The sequence below is a fragment of the Nelumbo nucifera genome, chromosome 1 (assembly GCF_055504915.1).
Source record: "Nelumbo nucifera cultivar China Antique chromosome 1, China Antique-T2T, whole genome shotgun sequence".
Classification (NCBI taxonomy): domain Eukaryota; kingdom Viridiplantae; phylum Streptophyta; class Magnoliopsida; order Proteales; family Nelumbonaceae; genus Nelumbo; species Nelumbo nucifera.
The window spans coordinates 32,931,665-32,951,648 of record NC_142649.1 but is presented as its reverse complement, the minus strand read 5'-3'; the positions used below and the strand labels follow the sequence as shown (position 1 = coordinate 32,951,648).

Sequence of the window (19,984 nt, the reverse complement as noted above, 5' to 3'; positions counted from 1 at the left end):
TGGATTAGCAACTCCTAATCTGATTAGGAGCTGATCCCTTTAAGATTATAAAAGGGGAAGGGGGCGGCAGCCTTGAAAAACACAATAACATCAATAGCATTCTTCTCTTTAAGAAAGAGAGATTAAGAGATTTCCTGCATACTGTGAATTCTCTTCTGCCGCCACCTTCCTGCCATTGCCATTCCTTCAGTTCGATCTCCAGTTGTTGGGAGCAATCAAGATTGGATCTTGATTTCAATCTTTTGGGAAAAGATTGATTGGAGCTGTACTCACAAGCCGTCCAGTTGATTCTTGCGAAGGGTCAAGTTCTTTTGAAGAACATTGCTGATTCTGCTCCATCCTTCACTGCGCCATCTTCAGAGGGAGCAGATTTTGGATCATTCCTTGGGCGTGAACACCTCCATTGGGAGATAGTATTTCTCCGTATCAGGTATTATCCTCTCCCACTCCTTTTGGTTCAGATCTGGTTCAGTTTATGGTTCAAGATTGATCCTTGAAAATATGATTTTCTAAATAGGGAATACGATTCCCAGTTGAAGGGAGAGATAAAAATTTTGAAATTCGCCCCTTATTCCGCAATCTTTGGGCGTCCATAGGATGGATCTCTCATCCCTTCACTACCAAGGCCTACCAAGGCTGATTCATTGGGTCGTTTTGGGTAGGGTAAACCCTTAGACCTTATAATAGATTGGGTAAGGTTGGTTCAAAACCGGTTGAAGGTCAGCTCCATTCGATTCTGGGTAAAACCTACCTATTTACTCACCCCCTAGTATTTGGTTCTGGTTTCTAAGACTATGTTTGTTTGTAATGCAAATCTGAACCAAATACAAATGTAGCACCTGGTTCAGTTTTTTTTTTCGTTGCCAAAGAGAACTCAAAAAGCATTCATTCAATATATTCAACAGTACATGGCATATATTGACTGCCATACTGACATACTATTTTGTTAAATTTACAAGCATTATAAGCTAGATCATGGGTAGCCTAATTCATATTTCTACTTATATGATTTATACATATGAGATCGAGAAAGGAAAGTAATTGGATAATCCTTGATCGACTTGATAGCCAATTATTCTCCTTCCAAATAAAAACTATTTATTAAGCATTTTGAGTCAAAAACGATAGAAAGAGATTTTAGTAACCAGGCTCACCATTCAACTTGAAGGGGGTTTGTGGTTGTGATTCTATAGCTCCCTGAAAAAACAGATTATTGGTCAGCAATTAAGGTGGTAAAGCTAGTCCCTACCATCTCAGTCTCATTTATGAAATAGCCATCAACAAACATATGGAACTTGGTAGAGGAGATAAAATGTGCATGTACATAAGTAGGGTGGAAATTTTGACCCTCTAGAACATATGGATCCACTTGTTAACCTAAATTCCCACAATTGTGACCCTCTAGAACCAATTAGACATTACCATCATATCCTGAACATCTCAAAATGCTTACCTACCAAAATTCAATCCAAAACACATATGTTTGTTCTCACATCTAAAAAGATTTCATTTTAAGACTCCAAATTGATCAAATTCAATTTTTTTTTAATCCGGGCCCAATTGGGCCAATCTGACCCCATCATTCAATACGAAATGCCCATAAACCTCACCTTGTAAAAATTTCAACCAAAACCACCCTAATTTGTCCTCTCATTTAAAAAGATTTCATTTCAAGGTTCCAGATTGACTAAATCCTAAATTTGTCTGATCTAGGCCCAGTTGGGTCAATCTGACCTTACCAATCTACCCAAAATGCTCAGAAACCTTACCTTGTGAAATTTCTTTTAACCTTCTTCCATCACACAAAGATTCCATTTTGAAGCTCTTAATTGACCAAATCACTCACCCTTCGGATTTGACCGATCTAGGCCTATTTGGGCTAATCCAACATTACCAATCAATCCAAAATGACTAAAAGTCCCTCCCCACAAAATTTTAACCAAAAATATCTCTCATTACCTATTCATCTAAAAGATTCTATTTCGGTCAATCTCATCTATCCACACTTGCAAAACCTCTCTCTGTGCTCAAACACATTTCAACCCTCCGATTTTTTACCCGAAACACCCACCATTGGATTAGAATCCCGGTTTGACCCCCTTAAACCCGATTTGACCAAATTTCCTAAAATTACCAAAATACCCTTAGATTTTATTGAATTTACAAAATTACCCCCTACCCCATTATAAAAAGGGAAAATTTCTTAAACAACCCCTATTGTTTAGCTAATTGACTAACTATACCCTTACTGTTTAATTATTGTCTTGCAGCACCCCTATTGTTTTTGACAATTGCCTAAAACCTCCCTTACCGTTAATGCTCTATCATAAACTGTTCACATGTGACATCACGTAACTGTTATATTTTCTAAAAATTCCTAATTTACCCTTTTATCATTGAAAATGCTCTTTTTAGTTTGTGCAAAACAATTCTACCATAACCATAATGCACTTTTGTGGCATTAGTCTTTAGTTTCAACACCAATGGAAGATGACCAGTGGGACGACCAAAACCCACAACCCCAAGAAATATTTTAGCTGATTACCGGCTTGACATTGGGACCATTAGGAGAAACTTTTGATTATAGGCTTCACTAACGCATAGGGGGCGTTTCAGATCTGTTGCTCGTAGACAAAGCGATGGTGGGTTTGAAATGGCTGGTGGGTACACTAGATTTGTGGGGTTTCCAATGCTAGAGATAGAATTCAAAGAAGGTTAGAAAATAATGCATTAACGAGTATTATAATTACATCATATTTATAAACTAAAACAGAGAACAAATCAATTCAAACTCAAAATATTAGACTCTATCTAGGACTCTATGTAGTCTATTTTAATCCATCTCAAACTCTATCCTAACATAACAAACTCTATCCTAACATAACAAACTCTATCTCTCCTAATCACCCTTATCATGACAGCTCATACTTCAAATCTGATCTCAATTCCCTAACATGCCCCCTCAAAAACATGGGGATTAGAGATCTTCATGTGTTTGATCACAAATGGCTACAATATAATGATAGATGTGAGGATGAGACATGTAGATGATGAAATGGCGATCTTGATGGTGTCCTATTTTGAAGATGATGACAAGCCTGCTGGGATGATGATGATGATGACGGCAATGATGATCGGTTAGCATGATGAGAACCTCTTACCCCCTTTTTTTGGTGGGAGCTTCCAACAAAAGAGAAGATAACCTCAATGGTCAATCCAAATGCCTTGATGGGTTGACTTCTTAACCCAATACAAAGTGAGCCACAACAGGCCAATCTCAAAAAGGGCCAACAATGGCCAATAAAGACCTCAATGAGCCAATGAAATGCCTCAGACTCTCACCGTGCTTCTTGTGTTTCCGATGGGTGGACTGAATCCTAACCACCTTCCGGGTCCCCGCTGTCTCTTGTTTAATTTAGTTTTCATTCATAAATCTTATTATAATCAAATCTTATCTCAATTCCCTAATGGCTAGGAGGCGATGGAGAGAGATGGAAAGAAATGCTTTATAATTCCTCTCCAGCATTTCTTCTTTGATTGCTGCCATGACCATGGACAAATCCATCTCCATCAGCCTCAAAACTCTAAATGATTCCGTGATCATTCTGTCCTCCACCTCTCCTTCCTCTCTCAATACCTTTGCTTCTTCTTGCACTCTCTCCGCTACAATTTCTTCAGTCTTCTCTTGAACCTTCGCTGACCCATGGTCTCTCTCCATCAGACCCTGCAACTTCTCCAAGAAATTGACAATTACATATCCTTTCGGCTTCTCTAACTGAATCTCCATTAGACTCTCCAACTTCTCTAGAGCCTTCTTCCATGGGAGTGGCATGATTGCCGCTACCTCATCGCCGAAGAACTGACCAGAAAGACCATTAGCATAGGAGGGAGAAAAGAATTGAATAGGATAGGAACGGGAATGGTTAGAGTTTTAGTTTAGGCGATGAGAATTTATTAAAATTAAAAATCCTGACAAATTAGAAAGGAAGGAAAAGGAATAGAGTTAGTGGAAGCCGATTCAGCAGACACTATGAGGACCTATGGTAGGAGCTAAATCCTATGGTGCGATTCTCGTTGGACCTGTTGCTCAGTTTGGAAAGAGTACAAATACAAATATGTACAATGCAAATATATACAAAACAATACAAAATACAAGATTTTGTACTCTATAAATTTGTATTTGTACTCCTTCCAAACTGAGCCTATGGTATTGCATGCCTTTTTGTTTCAATGTGTTTATAGTTATTTAATACTTTTATTTGATTTCTTCATTTCTATTTTCCTTGTGTATTTTTTGCCTTAAGGTTTACGTGGTTAGCCATTTGCTGATTTTCATTATTAAGGGTCTTATTTTTGTGTTGTTAAATTTTGCTGTCTATTCTCTTTCAAGTGTTTTCTAGTGTTTAAGGTTAAATAGGGATTTATAAATGTGAAAATGCCTCAAATGAGACAGAAAACAGAGAGGGAGGTAGAGATGAAGACAGAAATGGAGACGGAGATGGAGACGGGAAGGGAGCAGCAATCTACTTCCTGTGTTCCTGATTTTTTTCATGAGTTGGTTTTATTTTGAAAATTTGAAAAATAGTGGAGGAAAAATTTGACATTTCATTTTTTATGTTAGTACTTAATAATGATATTAATTGTTAGAAACAGTAGGGGTACTTTAAGACAATATATAAACAGTAAGGATAGAGTTAGTTAATTAGCTAAATCATAAATGGTACGTTTGGTTTCTTAGAAACGGATGGGAAGGGAAGCATCTTTGGGGAATATCCAGTTTTTCGTATGTTTGTTTTAGAGGAAAACTTGGGAAAGGAAGGGAAACACTAGGGATGCGGGTTCCCAAAAATCAATAAGTGGGGTTGCACTAAAATGGTGAGACCCCGTTGAGAAAAGAAAAAAATAGGCAAGTGGTGAGAAAATATTGTCAAGAGCCACTCTCACAGACATCATTTCCTTCCTTCAAGCCGTCCAACAGTAACATCTCCAGTGTCATCTTTGGTGTTCTCGTTGAATGGTAAGCTTAGATCTGGCACCATCTCATTATTTTTATTCATTTTTATAACGTTTTTGACTGTTACATTGGATGGGTACCCTCAAAATCTCACCGCAGCTCCCTCCATACTTGGTCATCCAGATCTAGCTTCTATACGGACAGCCATTTGAGTTCTTGTTCACCTGGAGCTCCATATCTGGCTTCTGGAATATGTTGTTCCACATCTGGAGTTCCTCTTATCACCAGATCTGAAATTTTTGTGCCCAACTTTTGATTCAAACCATTTTTTTTACTTTGGTTGATCTCAAATCTGATATTTTTGTCTAATTTTTTTTATTTTTTTATTTTTGCTTTAGGTTATCACAAACAACAAAACAGGTGATTTCGGCTTCAGGTAACACATTCTATATTTCATGAAACCGAACCAAGACATTTTTTTACCTGCACTATCTCCTCCATGAAACCAAACCAAGACATTTTCACTATTAACGTCTTTTTTTACCTGCACTATTAATGTTTCATATGGAACGCTTCCATTTTGTTGGGTGTTTCTACAGAACATTGCTGCAATATGTTTTGATGCATTTGTTGATGTTTCAATATGCTTTGATGGATTTATTAATATTATGTTTCTCACACATGTACAAAAATATTGTCGACATTTATTTGCTTTCTCTCCTTTTTTGAATCCACTGAAATTTCTATTTATGAAGACTCATTCATTAATTTAAGTGGATGCCTAGTACAACCATATACAGATTGAGTTTGCAATAGCTTGCTTGTGATTTGAACCTACAATTGAGAGAATTTATTCCTAGGAAGGTTTATCTGTATTCTCATGACATTTCATAAGGAAATCTTTTGAGGAAAGGTGGCTATCACTTGGATTAATTAATTCTGCAATCTCCTTAGCTCAATTCAGCACATTTGACTCATGGGCATATATTGTGCAATGCATCTTCCTGTTTTAATGCTCCTCTCATTCCAGAATTTACAAAACAGTCAAATCTAGATCTAGAAAATAGAAATAAACCTACTTTTTTGTAATCATTTTTTATCTGTGGTGATTATTTGTCACACCCATTGCATCCAAGGCAGAATCTTTGCCTTGATTCTTCAAGTATTAACCACACATGACTGAAAATAACTTTTGGTATCCAGATTTGGAATGAATTTGTCTTCTTCATCTACAAATTTGAGACCTGAACTGGAAAGGCTTGAAAACAAAATATCAATGACAAATTAATGGTTCATTTAGGAATAAGATTTTTCGGCATCTAGTGTTTTGTCCTCTTTATTTGCACACCTTTTTGAATAATCCGACATTTCCCTATTTTTGAATTTCATGCTTCATTTAGGAATAAGATTTTTCAGTATCTAGTATTTTGTCCTCTTTATTTGCACATTGATGCAACGCGATTCGATCACTCCTAACTGATGGAAACTTGGCTCCTAACTGGTGACGGACGGTACTTAAGACGAAGAGGAAAGTGAAGATTTCCCAGGGAGTTCGCCTGGCGGGAACACTCCGATGCTTAAGTTAGAACTCTGAGAGAACTATAGAGAATGCAAAGAGAGAACTAAGAGTGCAGATCGCACAAGTTCAGTACCTTTTCTCCTTGGGGATCCGGGTCCTTTTATATTAGAGATCTGTCAGGCCAGGCGTAACCGCCTCTGCCACAACCGTTACTTCCAGAGCCGAGGTGGCGGATGCTGACAGCCATTGCAGGGTACGGACCTGTCAGGCGTGCCACATCTTGCAGAAATGGCAGGGATGACGCCGCCTGACGAGGGACGTGGGCACAACCTCCAGATTCGGCAGGTACTGTTGTCAGGCAGATCTTTCCTGCAGGTTGCGGAGCTACTTTGCACCGAGCTACCTTGGGCCGAGCTTCCTTACACCGAGGTGCTGGGGGTGCGCCGAGGTATTTATGCTTGAGGCGAACCTTAGACAAGTATGGACAGGAGTGTTAATGGTGCTGATCCAAAGTGTTTCCACTTCAGGATACTTAGCCGTAGATCAGGGTGTTCCCTTCTCAGGAAGGAAGAGTCTAGGGCTCACTGGGAGGAGCTCGGGACTCCTCGCTTGGAGGGAAATCGGGGCGCTCCTCCCTTAGAGAGAACTTGGGGTAAGCTGGGTGTTACTTCCTGGCGAGTTGCCATATCCACCGAGTTGTCCGGCCGGGCTCCGACAAGTTCATTACGCCGAGCTATGGCTAGGCTGTCACGCTGAGTTATCACTTATGCCAGGTTGTGTCCACATGTCCCCGTGCTACGTGGTCGTCCATATCACCCTCCATCAATTGCCCCCCACTCCCCGTGCTGGGGGTTCTGACCCAGCGCGGGGAGTCCGTTGTGTACCGGGTGGATTTGGCTCGGAGCTTAGGCCTTCTTGTCAGGTAGCTCATTGGTTGGACCAATTCACTGCTCGGCTCAATCAAGAGCAACCCGGGTCGCGTACAATCCATGCGCAGATGTCATGCGATCTATGGACTCCGCGGACGTCAAAAAATGCGCTAAACCGATTTCGCCTCGGGGGTCGCATAGCCGGTTTTCTTGAGAGCCGTCAAATCGTCTTGATCTTAACCGTTGATGCCCAAGTACAATGGCTATAAATAGTGGGGGTCCTGGTGATTTTTCCCTCGCCATAAGTTCTCAACATTCGTCTAGAGCTCGCGTCTAAGGTCTCCAGCTCGGATCAATTCTCCCCAGTCCGATTGCTTTTCCTTGGTGAGTCCCCTTAGCTTTTCTTTCAGTTTCCTTATTTCTTCTAGTTCATTTATTTCTTTCACTATGTCTAGTTTCGATAGTCAACTGGATGAGCCCGAGGTGGGTACCTCGGCTCAGGGTGACCCTACTGAAGTCCAGTCTCACGAGGCGCGGGAGGCCTCGGGTAATCTGGCGTCTACCTCTCACCGAGGTCGGATGCCAGATAGGTTCGGTCCTTCCACCATGACCCTGGAGAGACTCCGACACCTTATCTGACAATACAACTTACCTAGGGAGTATACCTACAGTCTGCTTGCGGGTAACTTCCCATGGGAGCACGGTCCTGACGAGATCATGATCTTCCGGGAGCAGCTCATAGCCAGGCTCCATCTTCCTTTCCACCCCCTTATCATAGAGGTTCTGAACCACTTCAACGTCACAATAGACCAGCTTCACCGGAACTCCATTCGTAATGTGGTTGGGACCATTTCCCTCTACTTTAAGTACATCCTCCCTTTAGACTTAGATATTTTTTGTTCAATTCTCTCAATAAAGAAGAGCGCTTCAAGCGTTCTCCCCAAGCACAGGTGAGCCTACTACCTATCCCCTCGCCCGAGTTTCAAGTTACTGCACAAGCTTCCCAGTAAAGTCCCGGCTTGGAAGTGGGACTACTTTGTAGTCCGGAGCACCTCGGGGTGGCCCTTCCCCACTCCTTGGAGGGCGGCTGTTCAGGACCCCGGCGTTATCCTAGACAAGAAGACAAGGGAGACTCTCTAGTCATGGGCTGAGTTCGGGTTTAATTACAAGGATTATATTGCCGAGAGCAAGCTCATACAGGCCGGCTTGAGCCCGGGTAGGTCATCTTACCTAGAGTTAAACATTTTACCTTGGTAGCTTGTACCTTTGAGTTGCTGACGCTGAGCTTTGTTGCAGGACCCATGGAGGAAGAGAAGCTCGAGGGAGAGAGGCTTTTCAGCCATATGAAGGGGAGGAAGAAGCGAGTTGCCAAGAGAGCTCACGTCGAGTCCCCGCAGGCCCCCACCTCTGAGCCCGAGCTTCCGCAGGCCCCTACCTCTGAGCCTAAGCTCCCTGATGTACCTCCGATCATCGATTTGGAGGAGATCTTACCACCTCGGGAGCCCGAGACATTGGCAGAGCCTGTTCCAAAGGCAGCTGTGGAGCCCGAGGTCACCACCGAGGCCGTTGATGCAGCAGCTAAAGCTTTCGCCGAGCCCATTCGCACAGCCGAGACGGCAATTTCCAGCTCGAGGAGTCAAGAGGGAGCCCGGAGTATCTTGATCCCACATTGCAGCCTTCGGAAGAGCAAGGGGGTTGCCTACACCGAAGAGGTTTCCGAATGGGCCGACCTCACTCCTGGTCAGCTCGGGGCCCGGGCTGCCACCCACTCTATGGTGGTAAGTTCTAAAGACCTCTCCTTTTTCTCTTTCTCTTTTTTTTGTTATTATCTCTTCGGTGCTAACCGATCTTCTCTTGTCAGGTGAACTCCGCTGTGCACGCCTTGACCCTTCAGTCCGAGAGGCACCTGAAGCGGGCTCTGGCTGCTGAGGACTCGGCTCGCGCAGCCCACACCGATCTGAGGGCAGCTCGCGACCAAATCCATCGGCTGGAGAGCGATGCTTCCACTCAGAAGAACATCATCGAAGCACTGATGGTGGAGAAAGAAGAGTTGGCACGTGAGAGGGACGGGTTGAGGAGCGAGGTGAACACCCTCAAGGCAAACAAGGGGGCCTTAGAGCTCGAGGTGAAAGGCCTTAAGGACGATAAGGGAGCCCTGGAGCACGAGGTGGAGTTCCTCAAGGCTGATATTGAGGAGAAAACCGAGATCTTCACCCAGGCCATAGAGGAGACTAAGGTCAAGGCCGTCATGGACTATGTCAAGTCGGACAGGTTCGATACCGTGCTGGGGGAGGCCTATCATAAGGGCTTCAAGCTTAGCAAGTGGTTGATAAGGCACACGTACCCCGTGCTCGACACAAGTGCCATCACCACTTCACGGATCACGAATGACATAGCCCAACAAGCTACAGAGGATCCGGATTCCGAAGAGGAGGGTGGCGACGAAGAGGTAGATGTCACCGACCTGGCTGAAGCTCTCGAGGAGGTCTCGAGTAGAAATGACGAGCCCCTAAAATAGTTGTCCTTGTACTATGAGCCTGCGAGCTCAGCTTTAGTTTCTTCCCCCTTTTTTTTATTTATCGAGCTTATTGTATAGAATTTTCCATTAATGAAACTTGTTTTTTGCCAAGTGTTGTCACTTTATTCTTTTGCCGAAATGATTGTTTTATTCGAGCTATCAGAGTTAGGTGCACGAAGTAGGGTTTCTCAATTGTTGTCACCCCAAACTGTCTCCCAGTACTTTGTAGGGGTGGTTTTTATAACGTACACCGAGGTGAGAGACATAGTAAGGCATATGCCTGACCTATCTACTCCTAGGTTACTTGAATTGATGGTTGTCCCTAGCGGGTCCAACCTGTTGTATGCCAAGGTGGGCTATGCACCGTAGGGTTCACACATGAGTTGCTTGCGTCCTTGGCATAGTAAGCCTACGCTGATGAGGTGGTTAGGTCATATGTAGTGCTGAGGCCCTTAGTTAGCTCGGCGTTTTAGCCCTTTGGTTGGGGGAGTGACTTAGTCACACCCTCCTAGAGTCTGCCCATGTCGAAGAGGTGACTAGGTCTTATAGTGCCGAGGTCATCGTTAGCTCAACATTTTGGCCCTTAGCCTCTAGGAGCGACTATGGTCCACCCCCTCCTGGAGTTTGCCCATGCCGAAGAGGCGATTGGGTCTTATAGTGTCGAGGTCTTTTTGTTAGCTCGGCATTTTGGCCCTTAGGCTTAGAGAGCGACTCGTAGTTCACTTAGCTCGGCGATCATGGGTAATATTGCCTTAAGTTGACAATGTTCCATGCCTGAGGTACTTGTTTCCCTTCTAGGGTTTTGAGCACATATGTACCTTCCCCGAGCACCCGCTTTACTCGGTAGGGTCCTTCCCAATTTGGCCCGAGCTTACCAACGCTGGGCTCAGGCACCATAACTTTATGAAGAACCAGGTCTCCGATGCGGAAGTTCCGCTTTTTGACCTTGGTATTATAGTACCGAGCTACTCTCTGCTGGTAGGCCGCGGTCCTGATATCTGTAAGGTCCCGTACCTCATCAAGTAGGTTGAGGTTGGTGCATAGCTCGTCTTCATTTGCCTTGTCATCATAGTCGTAGCATGGGGAACTCGATCTCGGTTGGGATGACTGCTTCAGTGCCGTAAGTGAGGTTGAAGGGAGTCACGCCTATTGCGGTCTTTATTGTGGTCCAATAAGCCCATAATACGCCGGGCAGCTCGTCTGCCCATAGTCCCTTAGCTCGGTCCAAGCGTGGCTTTAGTCCGCGGAGGATAGCTCTATTCATGACTTCCGCTTGACCATTTTTTTGAGGGTGTGCCACTGAGGTGAAGTTCTGTTGAATTCCCATGTCTTGGCACCAGTTCTGGAATTTAATGTCATCGAACTACTTACCATTGTCAGAGATCAGTACCCGAGGTAATCCAAAACGGCACACTATGTTCTTCCAAAAGAAATTCTGCACATTTCGCGTCGTGATTGTTACGAGAGGTTCAACTTCTACCCACTTAGTGAAATAATCAACTGCCACCACTAAGAACCTCCTCTGGCCTGTCGCTGGTGGAAACGATCCAAGTATATCGATCCCCCATTGTGCGAAAGGCCACGGACTGGTGAGATACTTGAGGTCAGCAACGGGCTGATGGTGAATGTTAGCGTGCTTCTAGCACTTGTCACATCTTCTGATGAACTCGATCGCATCTACCTTCAACGTTGGCCAGTAGTACTCCTGTCGTAGCGCTTTCTAGGCGAGGGCCTTGCCCCCCAAGTGTCTACCACCTAGGCCCTCATGAGTGTCGTAGAGTACGAGCTTGGCCTCGGAAGGTCGCAAGTAGCGCAGATAGGGGAGCGTGTAAGACCTCCGGTACAGCCGTTCGTCTATTGTGACGATTTGGCCACGTGACGCTTTACCCTTCTGGCGGCATTACGATCTGCAAAGAGGGTCCCGTGCAGCAGGAAGCTCACGAGCGGATCGATCCAGCTCGGCTCTGCTTGAACGACGAGAGCGACCCCCTCTGCTCCCCCGAGAATGCAAGGCCGAGGTAAGTTCTCTATATACACGGTTCTCATGGTGTTATCACTAGTGCTGGCTAACTGGGATAGGGCATCGGCCTCAACATTGTCTGATCTCCGGATCTGACGGATGAAGTGTGACTGGAAGTTGAGCAGAGCCTCTCTCACTTTGGCTAAGTAACTGATCATGGTTGGCTCGCGAGCTTCGTACTCACCTATAACCTGGTTGACCACGAGCTGAGAATCACTACAGATGACAATGTGTTTGGATTTCACTTCGTTTGCTAGAGCCAGCCCGGCTAGTAATGCCTCGTACTCCGCTTCATTGTTGGATGCCGCGAACTCAAAGCGTAGTGCATACTCCAGTTTCACACCGTTTGGCCCGTACAGAACGATCCCAGCTCTGCAGCCCTACTGGTTTGACGAGCCATCTACGTGAAGGATCCAGGGCTCCTCATCCCAATTCGCGCTTGGTCTAACTAGGAGAGATGTCGCGCTGGTTGCCACTTCACGGTGGTCGAGCTCAACCGGCTTGGGAACCTCAGGCTCGCCCGGGTTGGGGGCCTCGTGTTCGACCGGCTTGGGGACTTCGGAGCTAAAGGTGCATTCTGCGACAAAATCTGCTAAGGCTTGGGCCTTGATAGCAGTTCACGGCTTGTATTGGAGATCGTACTCGCTGAGCTCGATGGCCCACTTCGTCAACATACCGGAGACCTCGAGCTTGAGCAAGACTTGCCTCAGGGGTTTTTCGGTAAGGACGATGACAGTGTGAGCTTGGAAGTACGGACGAAGCTTCCGGGCTGCAATGACTAGTGCGTAGGCCAACTTTTCTATCTCTGGATACCTCGTCTCTACTCCCTACAACACTTTACTAACATAGTAGACGGGTCATTGGACCCGATCTACTTCTCTTATTAGTACTGAGCTGACCACCTCGTCACTTGCCGAGAGGTACAGCTCTAAAACATCACCCTCTTCGGGTCGGGTTAAGACTGGGATGCTGGTGAGGTACTTTTTGAGCTCATCCAACGCGAGCTGGCACTCTTCGGTCCATTCAAAGCCTTTGCTTTTTATTGCCTTAAAGAAAGGCAGGCAGCGATCTGCCGATTTGGACATGAAACGGCTCAGAGCGGCTATACGGCCGTTCAATTTCTGAACCTCCTTCAATTTCTGGGGTGGTATCATTTCTAGGATAACCTTAATTTTGTCTGGGTTAGCCTCAATGCCGTGCCGGTTAACGATGTACCCTAGGAATTTACCCGAGGTGACACCGAAGACACACTTATTTGGGTTCAATCTCATGTTAAACTTACGTAGACTTTCAAAAACTGAATGCAAATCTTGTATTAAATCATGTGAAAATTGGGTTTTGACGACCATGTCGTCTACATAACATTCTATTTTTCTGCCAATCAATGGCTCAAATAATTTGTTTACAAGTCTCTGAAAGGTTGCCCTGACATTTTTTAACCCAAAGGGCATGACCTTGAACAGTACAGGTCGAGCTCGGTTGTGAAGGCAGTCTTTTTTCTTCGTTAGCTGGGTCCATCCTGATCTGGTTGTAGCCCGAATAGGCGTCTAAGAAACTCAACAACTCATGCCCTGAGGTCGCGTCCACCAGACGGTCGATCCTGGGGAGAGGGAAGCAGTCCTTTGGGCAAGCTCGGTTCAGGTCGGTATAATCGACGCACATGCGCCATTTACCGTTAGCCTTTTTTACCAGAACGGGGTTGGCCACCTAGCTCGGGTAATGGTCCTCTCTAATAAAGTCGACTGCGAGGAGCTTCTCGACCTCCTCGTCAACTGCTCTCCAGTGCTCTGGGGCTAAGTTGTGTTTCTTCTGTCTAACGGGCCTAACTACAGGATCAGTATTCAGCTTGTGAGTTATGATACTATGGTCTATGCCGGGCATCTCTGCCGCGGACCATGCAAAAATATCTAAATTTTTAAGTAAGAAACTTACCAGTTGGGATCGCAGAGGCTCCTCAATAGAAGTGCCGATTTGAAGTGTCCGAGCTGGGTCCTCTATCGATGCCGAGATGGAGACAGTCTCTTCGGTGGGTGCAGCTCGCTCCTCGCACTACTCCGCAGGTCGCTCTAGCTCGAGGTCGTCTACCACCTTGGCTTTTCATCGCTAGATAGTAGGTGGAGACCACCACGCGTAAGGCGTGGGTGATGGGCCGACCTACTATGGCATTGTATGGGGAGGGAGTCGCGACCACCAAGAAGTCATGGTTGAGCCTTACCATGCTAGGCCAGGTGCCGACCTCCACAGGTACGGTGACTCTTCCCAGGGGCCTGACTTCCTCTCCGCTGAAACCTACTAAGGGAGTGCTTGCAGGCTTGAGATCGCTCTCGCGAAGCTGATGTTTGTCGAATGCTGCTTTGAAAAGGATATCTGTTGAGCTGCCAGAGTCAACGAGGACACGCCTGACTTCAAAGTCATTAATCTTTATCTTTATGACGAGCGCGTCATCATGGGGTAGTGGACCTCACGCGCATCGTCCTCTATGAAGAAGATTGGGTCTTCCGTCCTTAGCTGCTTTGGGGGATTCTGCTCTTCCCTGGCGGCCTCACGAGCTGCAGCCCGCGATGATTGAACCTCCGACAATCACATGTATAGTTCCCCGAACTGGTCTTTCTTCAGGGGGCTGCCTCTGCGGCTGCTCTGCTTGCCTGCTAGATTCGGGAGCATCTCTACTCTGTTCCCCTTGGCGACCTGCTTTATTATTATTATTATTATTATTCTGTATAAAATTTCTTAAGTATCCGCGACGGATGAGCTCCTCTATCTCGTCGTGGAGGTTTTTACAATTTTTGGTACTATGATCGTGGTCTTTATGGAAATTACAATACAAATTTTTATTTCTTACCCTAGGATCCGCCTTCAGCCGAGGTGGCCACTTCACATATGGGGCATCCTTGATCGCCATAAGGATCTAGGCCCGCTTCGCGTTCAGGGGCGTGTAGTCCGTCCTCTCTGCCGCTGGAACTCCAAAAGGCTGACCTGTCCTTGCCCCCTGAGCTTGGTCCTTCTTCTTCTTGCTGTCACCCTGAGTTGAGGGCTTTGTCTCCCTTTTTTTTTCTCAAGGGCTTGTTCACCTTTCTGGTTGATCTCCTCCTCCGTCCCTATAAACTGATCCGCGAGCTTGGGGAACTCGGTCACAGTCTTGGGCTGATTAACAACCACATGCCACTTGAATTCCTTGTGCGTGATGCCCCTCTTGGCCGCAGTGAGCTGAACTGCGGGGTCCAAGTCGGGTATTTGCAGACAAGCATCATTGAACCGCTTGACATAGCTTCAGATGGACTCTCCCTCCCTCTGGACTATGCCAAGGAGGCTCTCTTGGGTTTTGGAGCATCGCTTGCTGGTGACAAAATGAGAAGTGAAGACTTGCACGAATTGTGCCCAACTTCTTATTGATCCGGGTGCAAGGTTCCGGTACCATGTGCGGGCCACCCCTTTGAAGGTGGTGGAGAAAGCCATGCACATGCAGGACTCGCTGGCCCTCGCTAAGTGCATATGGGACTGGAAGGCGTCAACATGGTCAATCGGATCGAAAGATCCATCATACTTATCCAACGGGGGAACTTTAAAGTACTTGGGCATAGGAACAGCAAGGAGCTCTAGAGATAGGGGGGATGGAACTGAGAGAAGTGGAGTAGCTTTTACTTCACCTGAGCTTACCTCTTCCTTACCCTTGAGATCGGGCAGGTCGTGAGTGGTAGCTCGGCGAGCTCAGCGACGCCTTCGCTGCTTCTTTGCTGGCTCGACGTTAGTACTGCTGGACTCTGTATTACTGAGCTCGATGGGCCCAGGGAGTGGCTCGGACTGCTATTGGTAGCTGCAAACTGAGGGGCCTTGCCTCAAATCTACGGCTAATACCTCAATCTGATTTTCAGCAAGCAGGAGCTCGAATTGCGAAAGCTGAGGCGACGCAGGCCTAACTGGCTGAGTGGCCCCCAACCTGACTGCAGGCTACGAGGTAGGGGTAGCTTGTCTCTCTTTCCTGCCGTTAGACGATGCCGAGGTCTCTCCCCAGCGAGAAGGATGTTCGTTCCGACGGTGAGGCTTGGATTGCTGCGTGGTCGGATGCCGAGGAGGGAGGGACTGTTGGGCCTGAGGCAGTGGAGGAAACTGCTATTGATACTGATACTGGGAAACTTGATGCAACACTTGCTGCTGATAGAGTTGAAACTGCTGGAACTGTTGCATTTGAGCTTGCATAGCTCGCATGCATTGCATCAGGTCTTCAACCTGGTTTTGGTTGGCCACCAAATGAACGATGGAGGGTTCAGTGAAGGTTGTTCCAATCGTGGAAGGAAGTGGAACGTTCACATGTGCCACTGTTTGAGGCACATTCAGGCTGGGAACTCCGTCCGTAGAGAGGAGGACGGTGAACTGTCCAATGCAGACAGTGGGATGCTGGCGTTTTGGTTGGCACCACATCCGGCATTGCTGGAGGAAGCCATGGATGCTGAGTTCTGAGAGTTGCAGAGATTGGAGGAAGGCTTTTTGAAGCGTTCTCACAGACGACGCAAAATGATGTAGCGCGATCCGAACACTCCTAGCTGGCGGAAACCTGGCTCCTAGCTGATGACGGACGGTACCTGAGACGAAGAGGAAAGTGAAGAATTCCCGAGGAGCTCGCCCGATGGGAACACTCCGATGCTTAAGTGAGAACTCTGAGAGAACTGTAGAGAATGCAAAGAGAGAGCTAAGAGTGTAGATTGCGCAAGTTCAGTACCTTTGCTCCTTGGGGATCGGGGTCCTTTTATATTGGAGATCTATCAAATCAGGCGTAACCGCCTCTGCCACAGCCGTTACTGCCAGAGCCGAGGTGGCGGTTGCAGGCAGCCGTTGCAGGGTACGGACCTGTCAGGCATGCCACATCTTGCAGAAATGGTAGGCACGACGCTGCCTGATGAGGGACGTGGGTGCAGCCTCCAGATTTGGTAGGTACTGCTGTCAGGCAAATCTTTCCTGCAGGTTGCCGAGCTACTTTGCACCGAGCTTCCTTGGGCCGAGTTGCCTTACACCGAGGTGCTGGGGGTGCGCCGAGGTATTTATGCTTGAGGCGAGCCTTAGAAAAGTATGGACAGGAGTGTTAATGGTGCTGATTCGAAGTGTTTCCACTTTGGGATACTTAGCCGCAGATCGGGGTGTTCCCTTCTTAGGAAGGAAGAGTCTGGGGCTCACTGGGAGGAGCTCGGGACTCCTCCCTTGGAGGGAGCTCGGGGCGCTCCTCCCTTAGAGAGAACTCGGGGTAAGCTGGATGTTACTTCCCGACGAGTTGCCATATCCATCGAGTTGTCCAGCCGGGTTCCGACGAGTTCATTACGCCGTGCTATGGCTAGGTTGTCACGCTGAATTGTTACTTATGCCAGGTTGTGTCCACGTGTCCCCGTGCTACGAGGTCGGGCCAAATCACCCTCCATCACACACCTTTTCCATTGAGAAATTTTCTTTTCCTTTATTAATTATTTATCGTTCCAATTTATTTTATGATAAAAAGAACATATTTCTGGACATTAACCAATACATGTATACACTACCATTGCTCCAACATCTTTGATCCACTGAGTAGAAAATACCCCTAAAACCATTGATACCCCAAAAATAAAGGTATTGCAGATCCTTCACAGGAAGAGATAAAGAGAGAGAGAGGGGGATAGAGAGAGAGAAGGAGATGGAGAGATAGAGATAGAAAGAGATAGAGAATGGGAGGGAGAGAGTATTAGCACTATTCGTTATTTTAATAAAATCTGAATTCAAACTTGGATCATACGGGAATCCAGTACACATTGTTTGATTCCCCATTTGAAATAAATAAATCATTTCCTAGTTCATGCATCCTATTTCAAATGCTTGGGAAGGGTTTAAATAGATTTCATTTGAATTCATCTTGTATAATGCATAACACTAGAGAAATATTTTTGTTGTTTCAAGTATTTGTTTTAATATCTACTCCATCCACTCTCTTCCTCACAGTCTCTCCATATATAGTTGTTTATTTTTCCCTTTATTAGATCATCAATTTTTTATATTCTCACAGATGGACAATGAAATGTTGATTGCAATCGTTGGAGCTGCAACTAGTGGAGTTGTAGTTGCATTGACCATTGTTCAAGATAAGGAACCTTCCATCAACTGAGACTTGCAATGACAAGAGGGGGAGACAGATTGATTGCTACAACCAATTAAGAATGGGTAAAGAAGCCTTCTACAAGCTTTGCAAAATTTTATGGGAGAGCGGGTGATTCCACGATACATTGAGGACTAGTATAGAAGAACAAGTTGCTAGATTTTTGCATATTTTAGCATATAACGTTAGGAATAGGACTATGGGATTTCACTTTACTAGATCTGGAGTGACAATTAGTCTCCATTTCACCTTGGTGTTAAATGCAATTCTCAGTTTAGAGGATAGATACGTGGTTCAGTCAAGTGGCACGGACACACCACCTGAGATTGGAAACTGACAGGACTTTGGCCATATTTTAAGGTAACTATGGTGTTAATTTGTAATATATATAAATTTAGGTGATGAATCATATAATAAATATAACCAGTGTGACTTGCTTAGCAGGATTGTGTTGGGACAATTGGTGGGACACATTCCTATACAGGTTCCACTGGAAGATGTAGCTAGATTCTATGGTCAGAAGTCTTACCCAATACAAAATATCCTTGTTGCATGTTCATTTAACTTGCTTTACCCATATGTTTTACCTGAATGGGAGGGAGCTGCATTAGATTCCTGCATGCTAAATAGTGCAATGATAAGGGAACACAAACTACAAGTCCCACAAGGTACTAATACATATCCATGGGGGTCAATTCAAGTGTAAATTTGGAAATTGGTATCTAACCACTTTCTTGTATTTTACATAGGTAAATATTATCTGGTAGGTGCAGGTTTTGCTCTCAAGGCTGGGTTCTTAACCCCATACCAAAGCATAAGATACCATTTGAAGGAGTGGGATTCACATCAACTTGAGAACCCCAAAGAGTTGTTTAACCTCTGTCATGCCTCGCTCCAAAATGTAGTTGAACGGATTTTTGGGGTTCTTAAGAAACGTTTTCAGCTCCTAGTTTCCGAATAACACTACCCATTTAAAACACAAGTCATAATTGTGCCTGCGTGTTGCATATTACATAATCATGTAATGGGAGTGGACTCGTATGATTAAATCATGTCTCAATATGATGTGAGGTAACAGAAGGTGCGGATGTTGATGTAGATGATAGGGCAGAACCAGATAATGTGTTTGATGATACTCAGGTGTCTCAGCCATCTTAATGCATTAGCAAAAATGAACCTATGAGAGGACACTGTCTTAGAGAGGAGATGGCTAACCAAATGTGGGCAGACTACCAAGTGACTTGATTGAGGCATCATCATTAAACATATTTTTTTTTTTTACCTTCATATGTACTTTGTTTGACTTCATTATGCAGATGTACTCTTAGTTAAACTGCTACTGTTTATGGTTGTTTGCTTGATTTGGGTGTTTTATAAACCTTTGTAGTATTAATTAAAACGTGTGCGATGTTGTTTTATTTTGAATGAAAGAACTTGATTTGTATGTATGGTTGAATGTTTTAAATGTTGCTATGACTTGGTTGAATTGTCATGCTAGATGTGTGGACACAATTGCGCTAGATGTATAACTTGAGATGTTGATTGTTTGGCGTAAACCAGATATGGATACTCAGTCCAGTGAAACTGATGGAAGAATGAATAAATCTAACAAGAGTTGGACTTCTGAGATGGAATGCAATCATAATCACATTAGAAACCACATGAAGACAATAAAGAAGAATTTCACTACCATTTCCAACATAATCAATTCAAGTGGATTTTCTTGGAACGACATAACCAAGACAATTGATGCAGAACCCTGTGTTTGGGCTAAATATATCTAGGTAAACTTTAATATGATATGTAAACTTATCATTAAAATATGTAAAATAGATATGACCTTATTAGATTGATCTATAATGAATGAATAGGGGCACCCAAAAGCGAAGAAATTTAGGAGAAAGTCCATCCCCAACTATGACCATCTTGCCATAGTGTGTGGGAATGATTAAGTTACTAGATCTAGGGCATTCACTGCTAGAGAAATGA

General features: G+C 45.0%; 1 long non-coding RNA gene across 3 annotated transcripts; it reads left to right on the top strand.

Annotated features, from left to right (window-relative positions):
- Positions 1 to 4,864: 4,864 nt before the first annotated feature.
- Positions 4,865 to 19,411, top strand: LOC148803099 (uncharacterized). Of its 3 annotated transcripts, none has more exons than XR_016076397.1 (4): positions 4,865 to 5,017; positions 5,353 to 5,390; positions 17,906 to 18,355; positions 18,440 to 19,411. It is a non-coding gene; the product is annotated as an uncharacterized LOC148803099 (long non-coding RNA). The 3 variants fall into 3 exon arrangements; XR_016076396.1 differs by having other exon boundaries at positions 17,906 to 18,663; positions 18,745 to 19,411; XR_016076395.1 differs by having other exon boundaries at positions 4,868 to 5,017; positions 17,906 to 19,411.
- The last annotated feature ends 573 nt before the right edge of the window (positions 19,412 to 19,984 follow it).